The sequence below is a fragment of the Pristiophorus japonicus genome, chromosome 3 (genome assembly GCF_044704955.1).
Source record: "Pristiophorus japonicus isolate sPriJap1 chromosome 3, sPriJap1.hap1, whole genome shotgun sequence".
NCBI classification, from domain to species: Eukaryota; Metazoa; Chordata; class Chondrichthyes; family Pristiophoridae; genus Pristiophorus; species Pristiophorus japonicus.
The window spans coordinates 129,285,655-129,299,826 of NC_091979.1; the positions used below are offsets into that span (position 1 = coordinate 129,285,655).

The window sequence follows — 14,172 nt, forward strand, 5'->3', positions numbered from 1 at the left end:
AGGAGAAGACGTTTCCGAAGAAATGTCTTCCGAGTCAGAAGGATGTTCTTCCTCCTGACTCGCATCTGTCCGGGTGCTTGGTGGGATGGCACCTTGGGCTGCAGTGCCGTCTCCTGACACTATTGCATGCCGCAAGGCATGGACAGCGTTGGTCATTTGCCCCATTGCCATAACTATCCACTCCATGCCTTCCGTTATTCGTGCGGACATTGTGGCAATGTTTCTGATCAACGCACCAATTGCCTGGAGGAGCTCTCGACCTATGTCGACGCTCACCCTTAACAGTGCTACCATGTCCTCGTTAGAATCTGCCCATCACAGCGCATCCCTACCCCGTTGACTCAACCTCCATGGGGTCGGCATGGGCATTGTACAACTTGAAGTCACCTGCTGCAAGCCGCTTGGCCCCGCTACTTCATCCGTCGATGAAGACATGGCCGCAGGTACAACAGATGACAGGTGCTCATCTTCCTCCTCCTCAGTAGTCTGGACTCATGGTGATTGTTGTGTATGCATGCCTGTTTACTGTGTGATGTCTGTAACATGTTATGCAACACTGTACACACCTTACTGTACACCAGAGGGTGCTGCTGCTGGTATAAAAAGGAACACACAGCTTGTTGTCATTACTCAGGAGCTGCAAATAAAGGACTACAGGTCTTCACAGTTTAAGTATCATACCTTGCCTCGTGGAGTCATTACTAAAGGTGCCTACATACACTACAACTGACGACGGGAATACGAGGTCACGAACTACACGCTCAACATGTCTAACTTCAGCAACTTTCAGCAATTTACAGAGGGGGTAGATTGGGACGCTTTCGTGGAAAGATTGGAACACTTTTTATAACCAATGACCTGGATGGGGACACACCGGCTACACTACCGAACAAACGCAGGGCCATCCTGCTCAGCAGTTGTGGGCCCACCATCTACAGTCTCGTCAGGGACTTACTAGCCCCGGAGAAGACAACCACCAAGAGCTATGAGCAACTTGTAACAATTATACAGGAACAACTAAAACCGAAAGAAAGCATCCTCACAGCCAGGCACCGGTTCTACACTTACTGGCGACCTGAGGGCCAAGAAATTGCCAAGAATGCTGCACACTTAAGAAGACTAGCTGCACAATGTGATTTTGGCGACCACCTTAATGAAGCACTAAGGGACATATTTGTCATCGGAATCGGCCACGAAGGCCTCCTACACAAATTGCTCTTGGCTGACATCACGGTCACCCTGCAGAAAGCAATTCAAGTAAGCCAGGCCTACATGGTTTCAGCCAGCGACCCCAGGTGAATACTGACCCAGGACTGTAAACCGGCGAGCGCAGTGCACCGCATGGATACTTCTAAAGACAGAAATGCTGCCCCAAGTCCCACAACCCTGAGTCCGCCACATGGGGCAAACCGGATGGCCCCGTGCTGGCGGTGTGGAGGAAACCACAAGGCCCACCAGTGCCGCTACAAAGGCTATGTATGCAAAGGCTGCAAAGAGAAAGGGCACCTTCAGAGAATGTGCAGAAAAGGCTGTACTCACCGCATCTCTGATGAGTTGGCTGATCACCGGGGCTCCGACACAGATGAAGATGAAGCTGCTCAAACCCTGGAAGAAGAGTATGGAATCTTTACCTACTCCACCGGAAGTTCTCCGTGGGCGATGAAAGTAGACGTCGACGGGGTCCCAGTTTCTATGGCGAGCAACACAGGGGCGAGCCAGTCTGTGATGAGCCAAGCGACCTTTGAAGAACTTTGGATGAATCCCGCCAATCGACCACAACGGCAGCCTGTCCAAGCGAAGCTGCTTCCAGGCCTCCGGTCTCCGGCAATCGACCTCGAACATGGATCCATTGCAGCATCCGGAGGTTCCACTGTCCAGCTCGACTGCCCACAGCACCCCGGCGAAATCTCCAAGACCGAGGATCCAAACTCCACTTTCCGGGCCGGGGCAGCACTCCAAGAGGTGAGCATCGATGAAAGAAATGGATTCCCAACATCCAGGATCGAAACTGTGGAAGAAAAGACCACCACAGCCTACCTGCAGCAAGACCAGAAAATGGCTGCAGCACCACAAGCAGCAGAACCTGTAATCAAAATGGCCTCCGCCATGCCACGAGTGAACATGGAGAAGCATCATGTGACATCGAGTGGCCAATCGGATTTGAAAGCTCCCTTAAAGGAGACCGGTAACCAAAGAAATTTAATGGGGAAGTTTCAACTATTTGAGTGCACGGACTTTAAAGCTAAATATGCGATTAAAGGGTGGAAGTATGAAAATGTATGCAATGTAACAATGAATTATGATGCTGGTTTAACTAATGTGACTAATGAGATGAATGCAGGTGTCAGTAAGGTTATGAACAAGTTTGTTACGCTTAACAATAATGATAGAGAATGCAAAATGCCTAATGTAACCATGTCTGTTGAAACCAGGACACCCAAAAGTGATGCAAATGCTAGAATGTATAATGCAGGCTCGACTATGTGTGATCAGAGCCAAGGTGTCATGTATACTGGTAGGACACTACCAAAGGACATTGGGTCTTACAGGGATCATGCTGATGCCAATAAAAATCCCCCGGTGGGAGACCCCCAGGTCCAGCAGGCTACCTGACCATGTAGCCTGGACCTTTGGAACGAATGTGATGCCCCTTGCAGGACACACACACAGTCAGTGGGAGCACACCCACTACAGGGACAGTGGTCAGTGGGCAGCCCAGCCACCACCAATGGCAACCTGCACCAGATCAGCCCTACAACCCCTGGCCACCAGGGCCAACACCAGGAGCATGAGGCCAATACCCTCCAGCTTCCCTGGCAAACCCTAGGATGACCTGACCCTCATCCAAATTGGTGGACAAGGAGCCCACCCAGTCTTGTAGCCCTGCCCAACACCCCACAACAACAGTGGACAAGGAGCCCACCCAGTCTTGTGGCCCTGCCCACAACTACCCACATCACAGCGCATACACACCACCCACTGCTGCTATGGCTACCCTCCACCGAGGGGTCCCACAACAGTGACACCCACATGGTCTGTGTGTGAGGGAGGGGAAACATATGAGGCCAGCCTCAAGCACAGGGGTCACACCTGGCAACCACACAACCCTCACCACAACCTCCCATAGCCCACCACTGATCACCTCCTCTGGGCATGACAATAAGGATGTGAAAAATGCTTAGGGGGGAAGTGTTGTTTTGTATGCATGCCTGTTTACTGTGTGATGTCAGTAACACTGTTATGCAACACTGAATGTACCCTTACACTGTACACACCTTGCCTGTACACCAGAGGATGCTGCTGCTGGAGACCTAAGGGTTACCTGCACACTGCAGGTAACCCAGTATAAAAAGGAACACACAGCTAGTTGTCATCACTCAGGAGCTACAAATAAAGGACTACAGGTCTACACAGTTTAAGTACCATGCCCTGCCTCATGGACTCATTACTAAAGGTGCCTACATACGCTACAGTGATGACTACCTACAGCGGCAAAGGCGTTCGTGGAGGGGCCTTCCTTTGCCCCTTGGGAGTCTCGGGATCTGCAAAACATAATTTAGGTTATTAGAACAGAAGGGTAGACATGAGAATGCTTGCGCTGCGCTGGAATATGTACTAGGAGCAACACTACTGCAATAAATGTGAACAAGGGACGTTACATATGATTAAATCAGATGGTTGTACATCTATGGAATTCTGTGCCCCAGAGAGCTGTGGAGGCTGGGTCAGTGAATATATTTAAGGCGGAGATGGACAGATTTTTGAGCGATAAGGGGGTAAATGGTTATGGGGAACGGGCAGGGAAGTCGAGCTGAGTCCATGATCAGATCAGCCATTATTGAATGGCGGAGCAGGCTCGAGGGGCCAAATGGCCTACTCCTGTTCCTATTTCTTATGTTCTTATGTTGTTAACCTGAGAATAGTACAGAAGCTGCATGCATAACATGACATCATTCATATATTATAATGAAATGCCGTTACATTACTTTAAATTACCACTGGTTTACCACTGCTTTACACATTACTCACGTGGCGCAACAACGGGATCTGCACCACCACGGGTGGCAGAGCGACTGTGGCTGCCCACTAATGCTGCAGCACGTTCCTCTAAATCAGTTAGGGGCTGTATTTCAGCAGGGCCTCCTCCAGTGCCCCTGTGCTCCGCCCGATTCTTCGATATCTTCCTCTGCAAACGTGACACGAGCATGGCATAAGCTAATTGATTTGTACTATTGCGGAAAGACAACAGATTCTAATGTTATATGCTAATATGGTTTGTATCCACAATGGATACATGGTTATAACATCTACGTTCAGAGAAAATATTTAATAACATTGTGTTTAGGAACTAATGCTTGACGCCAAACATCTTGTGTACAAACTCCAGGAAAGGCCCCATCCACGGCCCATTGCATTCGGCACCTGAGGGGAGGTAGGTGGTTTATTGACCTGATGGAGGTCCCCCGGGGGGGGGGAATCAGGACCACTGGTGAGCTCGGCAATGACAGGAGTGTAGTGGGAGGGGGCACCGTGTCCATGGGCTCTGCTCGGAGACCTCCGTGTGGCCAGAGCTAATGTTCCAAAGTGTCCCCGGGCAGACAGTGAGCCAGGGCAGCTCTCCCCCAGTCCAGGTTGGGTCACTGTGTATGTGACAGCAGTCGGAGAGACTCACACAGTCTGGGTAAAGCTGACCGGACCCCTTAGTGCTCAGTCATGTCCCATCCACCAACGTAACCCAAAAGGAGACAGTGTCCAAATTAGACTTAAAGGGCACAGGTTCCGACTTCAGTCCAAATATTAGCAGGGAACCTCGCAAGATTACCCAGCTTCATTACAATCCGGCAGATTTTCATATTCAGTGGATCATTACAATTTAAAATCTATTTAATACTTAATCTTGCGGAAGCAACCAAGCTGTTCCACCTCTTGCGGCACTGGTCGGACTCACGCCTATCGAGGAAACAAAATCAGCGATCTCGCCCCATATTCTTTGATAAATCCGGTGTGGAGGTTTCCCATGCCCAACTGGAGTTAATTGGCCCCATCGAGTCTCAACCTCATTGACTAACGCCTCATTCGCGTCATCCGAGAAGTCCTTTGCCCTCCTTCTCCCGGCAACCTCCTGGAGACTCTCTCCCGAGTCCTCGTGGGACATCTTCATCATAATTTTTAACTTTATTACTTGATTTACAACAATCTTTTAACTTTACCACTCCTTCACAATAATAGCACTCCTTCAAAAATTTTAGCAATCCTTCACTCCTTAAAGCTCTTCTCTCTCCACTACAAATACTCTCTCTCTCTCCCTTTGTCTTGTGAGCATGCGCAGATGACCCCTGACCTCCCGAATCGCGGGAAAGGTTCTTTGCTAAAAAAAAAGCATATGCGCAGAACGGCTGTTGCTATGGACGCCAGCCTTGCACGACTGAATACATTGCTAAGGCCCATTTCACATCGCTAAGGCTATCGCCCAAAATAAAAAGCCAAAACTAGCGGTCAAAAAAATGGCCGATATTCCAGCGATCCTGAAAAATAAAAAATCTCTAAAGCCGGAAATAACGCCCATTTTTGGGCGATAGCAATCATAGCGGAAAGTCTAGCCCATGGTCAACAAGGAGGCATCTAGGATACTGGATGAGATAAAAATAGATAAAGAGGAGATACTAGACAGGCTGGTGATAATTAAAGTGGATAAGTCACCCGGTGCAGATGGGATGAATCCTAGGTTGCTGGGAAGTAAGGGTAGAAATTGCGGAGGTGCTACCCACAATCTTCCAATCCTCCTTAGATACAGGGGCGCTGCCAAAAGTCTGGAGGATTGCAAATGTTACACCCTTGTTCAAAAAAGGGGAGAAGGATAAACCTGGCAATTACAGGCCAGTCAGTTTAACATTGGTGGTGCTGAAGCTTTTAGAAACAATAATCCAGGATAAAATTAATAGCTACTTGGACAAGCATGGTCTAATAAAGGAGAGCCAGCACGGATTTGTTAAGGGCAAATCGAGTTTGACTAAGAACATAAGAAATAGAAACAGGTGTAGGCCATTCGGCCCCTTAAGCCTGCTCCACCATTCAGTAAGATCATGGCTGATCTTCTACCTCAACTCCACATTCCTGCACTATCCCCATATCCCTTGATTCCCTTAATATCCCAAAATCTATCGATCTCTGTCTTGAATATACTCAGCGACAGAGCCTCCATAGCCCTCTGGGGTAGAGAATCCAAAGATTCACCAACCTCTGAGTGAAGAAATGTCTCCTCATCTCAGTCCTGAATGGCTGACCCATTATTCTGAGACTGTGACCTCTGGTTCTATCTCCCCAGCCAGGGGAAACATCCTCCCTGCATCTATCCTGTCAAGCACTGTAAGAATTTTGTATGTTTCAATTAGGTCAACTCTCATTCTTCTAAACTCTGGAGAATATAGGCCTAGACTACTCCTCATAGGGCAATCCCCCCATCCCAGGAATCAGTCTGGTGAACCTTTGTTGCACTCCCTCTATGGCAAGTGTATCCTTCCTTAGGTAAGGAGGCCAAAACTGTACACAATACTCCAGGTATGGTCTCACCAGGGCCTTATATAATTTCAGTAAGATGTCTTTACTCTTATTCTCAAATCCTCTTGTAATAAAGACTAACATAACCATTTGCTTTCCTAATTGTTTGCTTTACCTACATGTTAACTTTCAGTGATTAGTGTACAAGGATACCCAGGTCGCTCTGAACACCAACATTTCCCAATCTCTCACAATTTAAAAAATACTCTGCTTTTCTATTTTTCCTACCAAATTAGATAACTTTACATTTATCCACATTATATTCCATTTGCCATGTATTTGCCCACTCACTTAGCCTGTCTATATCTCCATGAAGTTTCTTTGCATCCTCCTCACAACTTACATTCGCACCTAGCTTTGTATCAGCAGCAAACTTTGAAATATTACATTTGGTCCCCTCATCCAAATCATTGATATAGATTGTGAATAGCTGGGGCCCAAGCACCGATCCTTGCGGCACCCCACTAATTACAGCCTGCCAACCCGAAAATGACCCGTTTATTCCTATTCTCTGTTTTCTGTCCGTTGACCAATCCTCAATCCATGCTAGTATATTACCCCCAATCGCATGCAGCATAATTTTATTTCATAACCTCTTGTGTTGCACCTTATCGAATGCCTTCTGAAAATCCAATGATACCACATGCACTGGTTCCCCCTTATCTAATTCGGCTAGTTACAACCTCAAATAACTCTTAACAGATTTGTCAAACATGATTTCCCTTTCATAAATCCATTTTGACTGCCCAATCCAATTATTATTTTCTAAATGACCTGTTACGACATCCTGAATAATAGATTCTAACATTTCCCTTACGACTGATGTCTGGCTAACTGGTCTGTAGTTCCCCATTTTCTCTCTCCCTCCTTTCTTAAATAGCTGGGTTATATATTTTACCTTACAAATCTGCGGAAACCATTCTAGAATCTATGAAATTTTGGAAGAAGACGATGAATGTATCCACTATCTCCATAGCCACCTCTTTCAAAACTCTAGGATGTAGGCCATCAGGTCCAGCTTTCCGGCTTTCAGTCCCATTAATTTCTCCAGTGCTATTTTTTTACTAATACTAATTTCTTTCAGTTCCTCATTCTCACTAGAGCCTTGGTTCTTCACTATTTCCGGAAGTTTTTTTGCATCTTCTTCTGTGAATCGCTAGAAATTGGTCTTTTGGTGATAGCGTTATTTTTTCGGCATTTTTCATCAAAAATACCGCTAATCACACCACCATTTTTTAAAGGCCTAAAATTGGCAAAAAATGCGCCCAGCAGTAAAAATCGGCATTGCACGAGGATTGGTGGTGGAAACCGCGATCCTCGCCAACTTTAGTCCAATGTCGATGACTGCTAAAAGACAGGCCCTGGGAGAGAGGAAAACACAAAAAAATAGCAAAAAACAAAAAATAAAAAATCACAAAACATTTATAAGACCCTTAATTAAGTAAGCGCTGCTAAAAAATGTTTTAAATAAAAACTTTAACATCTTTTTTGCAGGTTTTCATACTGTCATGTATGTAACCTCTATGTATCACCACTGCAATACTGTATATACTTAAGCAATGCACACCTTGACCACAGAGGGTGAACTTGTGGGAGACACTCCTTACCTGGTCATCCAGGTATATAAAGGGAGGTCCCACGCAGGGTCATGACTTCTTGGTCCTGTGCATAAAGGTTCAGATCATAGAGTGACCTTGTCCATAGAAAATGCCTCGTGGTGGTTTTGTGCCTTTGAGACTAAGGACCTTACATTAGCGACGAGAAACGGGAATCAACGACCCACGAGAATGGCCACCAGTAGCACAGAGGAATAGTACTGTGTTGGTAAGGACTGGGACGATTTCATTGAGAGGCTCCAGCAGAGCTTTGTCATGAAAGAATGGCTGGGAGATGCAGCGGCCGACAAGCAAAGGGCACATCTGCTGACCAGCTGCGGACCTAAGACTTACGCGCTCATGAAGGACCTACTAGCACCCGAAAAGCCGGCGGACAAAACCTTTGAAGAGCTCAGCAAACTAATCGGTGAGCACCACAAACCGCCGAGCAGCATACACATGGCCCGACATAGATTCTATACCCACCGATGTCGTGATGGACAGAGCATACTGGACTTCTTTGCGGACCTCCGGCGTTTGGCCAGCCTCTGTAAGTTCACAGATGCCTGTAGGGGGGAGATGTTAAGGGATTTCTTTATTGAAGGCATTGGTCATGCGGGGATTTTCTGAAAGTTAATTGAGACCAAGGACTTGACTTTGGAAGCAGCGGCGTTGATGGCTCAGACTTTCATGGCAGGGGAGGAGGAAACCAAAATAATATACGCGCGCAATTCTGCCTCCAACGCGGCGGGGGATCAGGGAGTCAATATCATAAACGTGACTCAGAGCCCCGCAGGCAGGCAAGGGCAGTTCGACGCACCACAGGCAGCAATAGACCCAAGAGCAGGTTTTCAACAGAGACAATGGCAGGCTGAACGGACATTTACGCCATCACAGTGGACAATGCGTTCCGGGATAGGGCCATTGACACCCACTAACAGGGTACTCAAGGGCAGTCAAAGGGACAATCAGCGAGGAATGCTAGGTCATAGCTCCTTTGTTCACAACAATGGGAATCTCAGCACATGCTGGAGGTGTGGGGGCAAACACTCTGTCAGGACTTGCAGGTTTCAACAATTCGTCTGCAGAAATTACAACCTCAGTGGCCATTTAGCTCGAATGTGCAGGAAGCCTGTAACCAGGCTAATTTACAAGGTGGATGGACCAGAAGAGGGGTCTGTGATGCAGGATGACTCTTGGGGCAAATCAATGGACGCTGAAGTTCAGCGGGTTCATGTGGCAAACATTCACAGCTCATATACCAAAACGCCACCAATGATGATGAAGGTTTTATTAAACAGCATCCCTGTACGCATGGAGCTGGACACGGGGGCCAGCCGGTCAATCATAAGCGTTCAACAATTCGAAAAGCTATGGCCACACAAAGCCAGTAGACCCAAACTAGAACGCATTGAGACACAACTACGGATGTATACTAAAGAAATCATTCCAGTACTAGGCAGTGCAATGTTGGCGGTAACACACAATGGATCAGTGAACCGGCTGCCGCTCTGGATTGTCCCGGGCAATGGTCCCGCAATGTTGGGAAGGAGCTGGTTGGCTGAGATGAACTGGAAATGGGGGGATGTGCACACAATGTCATCTGTGGAGCAAAGTTCATACTCACAAGTCCGACAACAATTTGAGTCACTCTTCCAACCTGGTGTCGGGACGTTCAAAGGTACCAAAGTAGTGATGCGCATCACCCCGGACGCCAGACCAGTGCATCACAAAGCCAGAGCGGTGCCATATGTGATGCAGGAGAAAATTGAGAGCGAATTGGACCATTTGCTGAGAGAGGGCATCATCTCGCCTGTTGAATTCAGCGACTGGGCGAGCCCCATCGTTCCCGTCCTAAAAGCGGATGGTTCTGTCAGGATCTGTGGCAACTACAAGGCCACTATCAATCGGGTGTCACTACAAAACCAATACCCGCTCCCGAGAGTGGAGGATCTTTTCGCCACACTGGCAGGTCGCAAGCTGTTTACCAAGTTGGATCTCACTTCAGCCTACATGACCCAAGAACTAGCCGATGAATCTAAACTACTGAACACCATCACTACGCACAAGGGACTGTTCGTTTACAACAGGTGTCCGTTTGGCATTCGATCAGCGGCCGCGATTTTTCAAAGAAACATGGAAAGCCTGCTTAAATCCATTCCTGGAATAATCGTATTTCAGGACGACATCGTCATCATGGGTCGTGACACCGAGGAACATCTCCACAACCTGGAGGAGGTGCTACGCCGACTGGACCGAGTAGGCCTGCGACTCAAGAAGTCTAAATGTATGTTTTTGGCTCCTGAGGTTGAGTTCCTGGGCAGGAGGGTTGCTGCAGATGGGATTCGGCCGACCGAATCCAAAACAGAGGCGATTCGACGAGCGCCCAGGCCCGGCAACACATCGGAGCTGCGTTCATTTCTGGGACTCTTGAACTATTTCGGGAACTTTCTGCCAAACTTAAGCACGTTGTTGGAGCCGCTTCACGTGCTCCTGCGTAAGGATTGTGATTGGTTTTGGGGGGACTGTCAAGAACAGGCTTTCAATCGGGTGCGGAACCTATTTTGTTCAAATAAGCTATTGACCCTGTACGACCCCTGTAAGAAATTGGTTCTGACATGTGATGCATTGTCCTATGGGGTCGGGTGCGTGTTGCAGCAGAGTAATGCTGAGGGCCAACTACAACCTGTGGCTTATGCTTCCAGGTCGCTCTCTCAAGCAAGAACGGGGATATGGGATGGTTGAGAAGGAGGCACTCGCGTGTGTCTATGGTGCAAAAAAAATTCCTCAGTACCTTTTTGGCAGGAGGTTCGAATTGGAAACGGACCACAAGCCGTTAACATCCCTGTTGTCATACAGCAAGGCTGTCAATGCCAACGCGTCAGCCCACATACAGCAATGGGCTCTCACGCTGGCTGCTTATGACTACTCCATCCGGCACCGGCCGGGCACCGAAAATTGCGCTGACGCACTCAGCAGGCTTCCACTGGCCACCATCGAGGGGGCAGCAGAACAAAGTGCTGAGATGGTCATGGCCGTTGATGCCTTTTATAGCACAGGCTCCCCCATCACAGCCGGCCAGATCAAAATCTGGACCAACAGAGATCCCCTCCTGTCCGTGATTAAGAAATGTGTCCTTACTGGGGATTGGGCGCTGCACACGGAGCATGCCCTGAGGAGGTTAGACCGTTTCATAGGCGGATGGATGAGCTCTCCATCCAAGCTGACTGCCTACTATGGGGCAGCCGGGTAGTCATGCCCCAGAGGGGCAGGGAGGTATTCATCGGGGAACTCCACAATGAGCATCCTGACATCGTTCTGATGAAGGCCATTGCCCAGTCACATGTTTGGTGGCCGGGAATTGACTCAGACCTGGAACACTGTGTTCGCAGGTGCGCGACGTGTGTCCAGCTGGGTAATGCCCCCAGGGAGGCCCCGCTCAGCCCGTGACCCTGGCCCACCAGGCCATGGTCACGTATTCATGTAGACTACACGGGCCCGTTCATGGGAAAAATGTTTCTCATTGTGGTAGATGCGTACTCGAAATGGATCGAGTGCATCATTTTGAATTCGTGCACGACATCCACCACTGTGGAGAGTCTACGTGCGGTCTTTGCAACCCATGGCTTGCTGGACAGCTTTGTCAGCGATAATGGCCCATGTTTCACGAGATACGAATTCCGGGAGTTCATGTCGGGCAATGGCATCAACCAGTCAGGACAGCACCGTTCAAGCCGGCCTCCAATAGCCAGGCGGAACGTGCAGTCCAAATCATTAAACAAGGCATGCTCAGGATTCAAGGACCCTCTCTTCAATGCCGCCTATCGCGCCTCCTGCTGGCCTATAGGTCCTGACCACACTCGCTCACGGGGGTCCCGCCCGCCGAGCTACTCATGAAACAAACACTCAAAATTCGGTTGTCCCTCATTCACCCAGTCCTGACCGACATAGTTGAGGGCAAGCGCCAGTCCCAAAATGAGTACCATGACCGAAACTCGAGGGGGAGATGTATAGAAATCAATGACCCCGTATTTGTCCTCAATCACACCGTGGGGCCCAACTGGCTTGAGGGTACTGTAATAGACAGGGAAACAGGGTCATCGTGGTTAAACTTAACAATGGGCAGATATGCCGTAAGCATCTGGACCAAGTAAAAAAAAGGTTCAGCATAGACACTGAGGAACCCGAGGAAGATCATGAGATGGTGCTCACACCACCGCCAGTGAACAAGCAACAAGAACATTCAGCAGCATGCACAGTCCCGGCGGTCAGCCCGGACAGGCCTGAATCACCACAGTTGACAGACACTCACGCCAAGGCTCAACAACCAGAGCCCCAACTGCAGCGCTCCACGAGGGAGCGTAAACCACCTGAAAGACTTAACCTGTGATCCCAATAAGACTTTGGGGGGGTGAGGTGATGTCATGTAAGTAACCTCGATGTAACACCACTGCAATACTGTATATACTTAAGCAATGCACACCTTGACCACAGGGGGTGATCTTGTGGGAGACACTCCTTACCTGGTCATCCAGGTATATAAAGGGAGGTCCCACGCAGGGTCATCACATCTTGGTCCTGTGAATAAAGGTTCAGGTCACAGAGTGATCTTGTCCATAGAATGTGCCTCGTGGTGGTTTTGTGCCTTTGAGACTAAGGACCTTACACATACGTACCGCTGTTTTTGGGGCTACAACGCAGGCTTTTCTTGTTTTTTTTTCTCACTCATAATATGGGTGCGCCGAATGGCCAATTTAAAGTGATAGCGCTTTTTTTCGTCTTGCACGCCGGTGGTCCGCTTTTCAGCGGTATTTCAAAACTGCCTGTCTCAGCCTGTAAGGGACCTACATTTACTTTCGCTTATATTTTCCTTTTTACATACCGATAGAAGCTTTTACAGTTTGTTATAATCTACCAAAATTCGTTATAATCTACCAAAATTCTCTGGACTCTGGGGAGGTACCAGCGGATTGGAAAGCAGCTAATGTAACGCCTCTGTTGAAAAAAGGGGGCAGACAAAAGGCAGGTAACTATAGGCCGGTTAGTTTAACATCTGTAGTGGGGAAAATGCTTGAAGCTATCATTAAGGAAGAAATAGCGGGACATCTTGATAGGAATAGTGCAATCAAGCAGACGCAACATGGATTCATGAAGGGGAAATCATGTTTAACTAATTTACTGGAATTCTTTGAGGATATAACAAGCATGGTGGATAGAGATGTATCGATGGATGTGGTATATTTAGATTTCCAAAAGGCATTCGATAAGGTGCCACACAAAAGGTATGCGGAGTCAGAGGAAATGTATTAGCATGAATCGAGAATTGGCCGGCGAACAGAAAGCAGAGAGTCGGGATAAATGGGTCCTTTTCGGGTTGGAAATCGGTGGTTAGTGGTGTGCCACAGGGATCGGTGCTGGGACCACAACTGTTTACTACATAGATGACCTGGAAGAGGGGACAGAGTGTCGTGTAACAAAATTTGCAGATGACACAAAGATTAGTGGGAAAGCGGGTTGTGTAGAGGACACAGAGAGGCTGCAAAGAGATTTAGCTAGGTTAAGCGAATGGGCAAAAGTTTGGCAGATGGAATACAATGTCGGAAAATGTGAGGTCATCCACCTTGGAAAAAAAAACTATAAAAGGGAATATTATTTGAATGGGGAGAAATTACAACATGCTGCGGTACAGAGGGACCTGGGAGTCCTTGTGCATGAATACCAAAAAGTTAGTTTGCAGGTGCAGCAGGTAATCAGGAAGGCGAATGGAATGTTGCCCTTCATTGCGAGAGGGATGGAGTACAAAAGCAGGGAGGTCGTTCTGCAACTGTATAGGGTATTGGTGAGGCCGCACCTGGAGTACTGCGTGCAGTTTTGGTCACCTTACTTAAGGAAGGATATACTAGCTTTGGAGGGGGTACAGAGACGATTCACGAGGCTGATTCCGGAGATGAGGGGGTTACCTTATGATGATAGATTGAGTAGACTGGGTCTTTACTCGTTGGAGTTCAGAAGGATGAGG

General features: G+C 48.1%; 1 long non-coding RNA gene across 1 annotated transcript in view; it reads right to left on the bottom strand.

Moving 5' to 3' along the window:
- The window catches only part of LOC139258661 (uncharacterized), a 67,088-nt gene that overhangs the window by 19,973 nt on the left and 32,943 nt on the right, over positions 1–14,172 (bottom strand). The window contains exons 2-3 of the long non-coding RNA XR_011592380.1: positions 4,030–4,186; positions 3,488–3,542 (exon numbers count right to left, since the gene is read on the bottom strand). This is a non-coding gene — a long non-coding RNA (uncharacterized lncRNA). The remainder of the gene's footprint in view (positions 1–3,487; positions 3,543–4,029; positions 4,187–14,172) is intronic.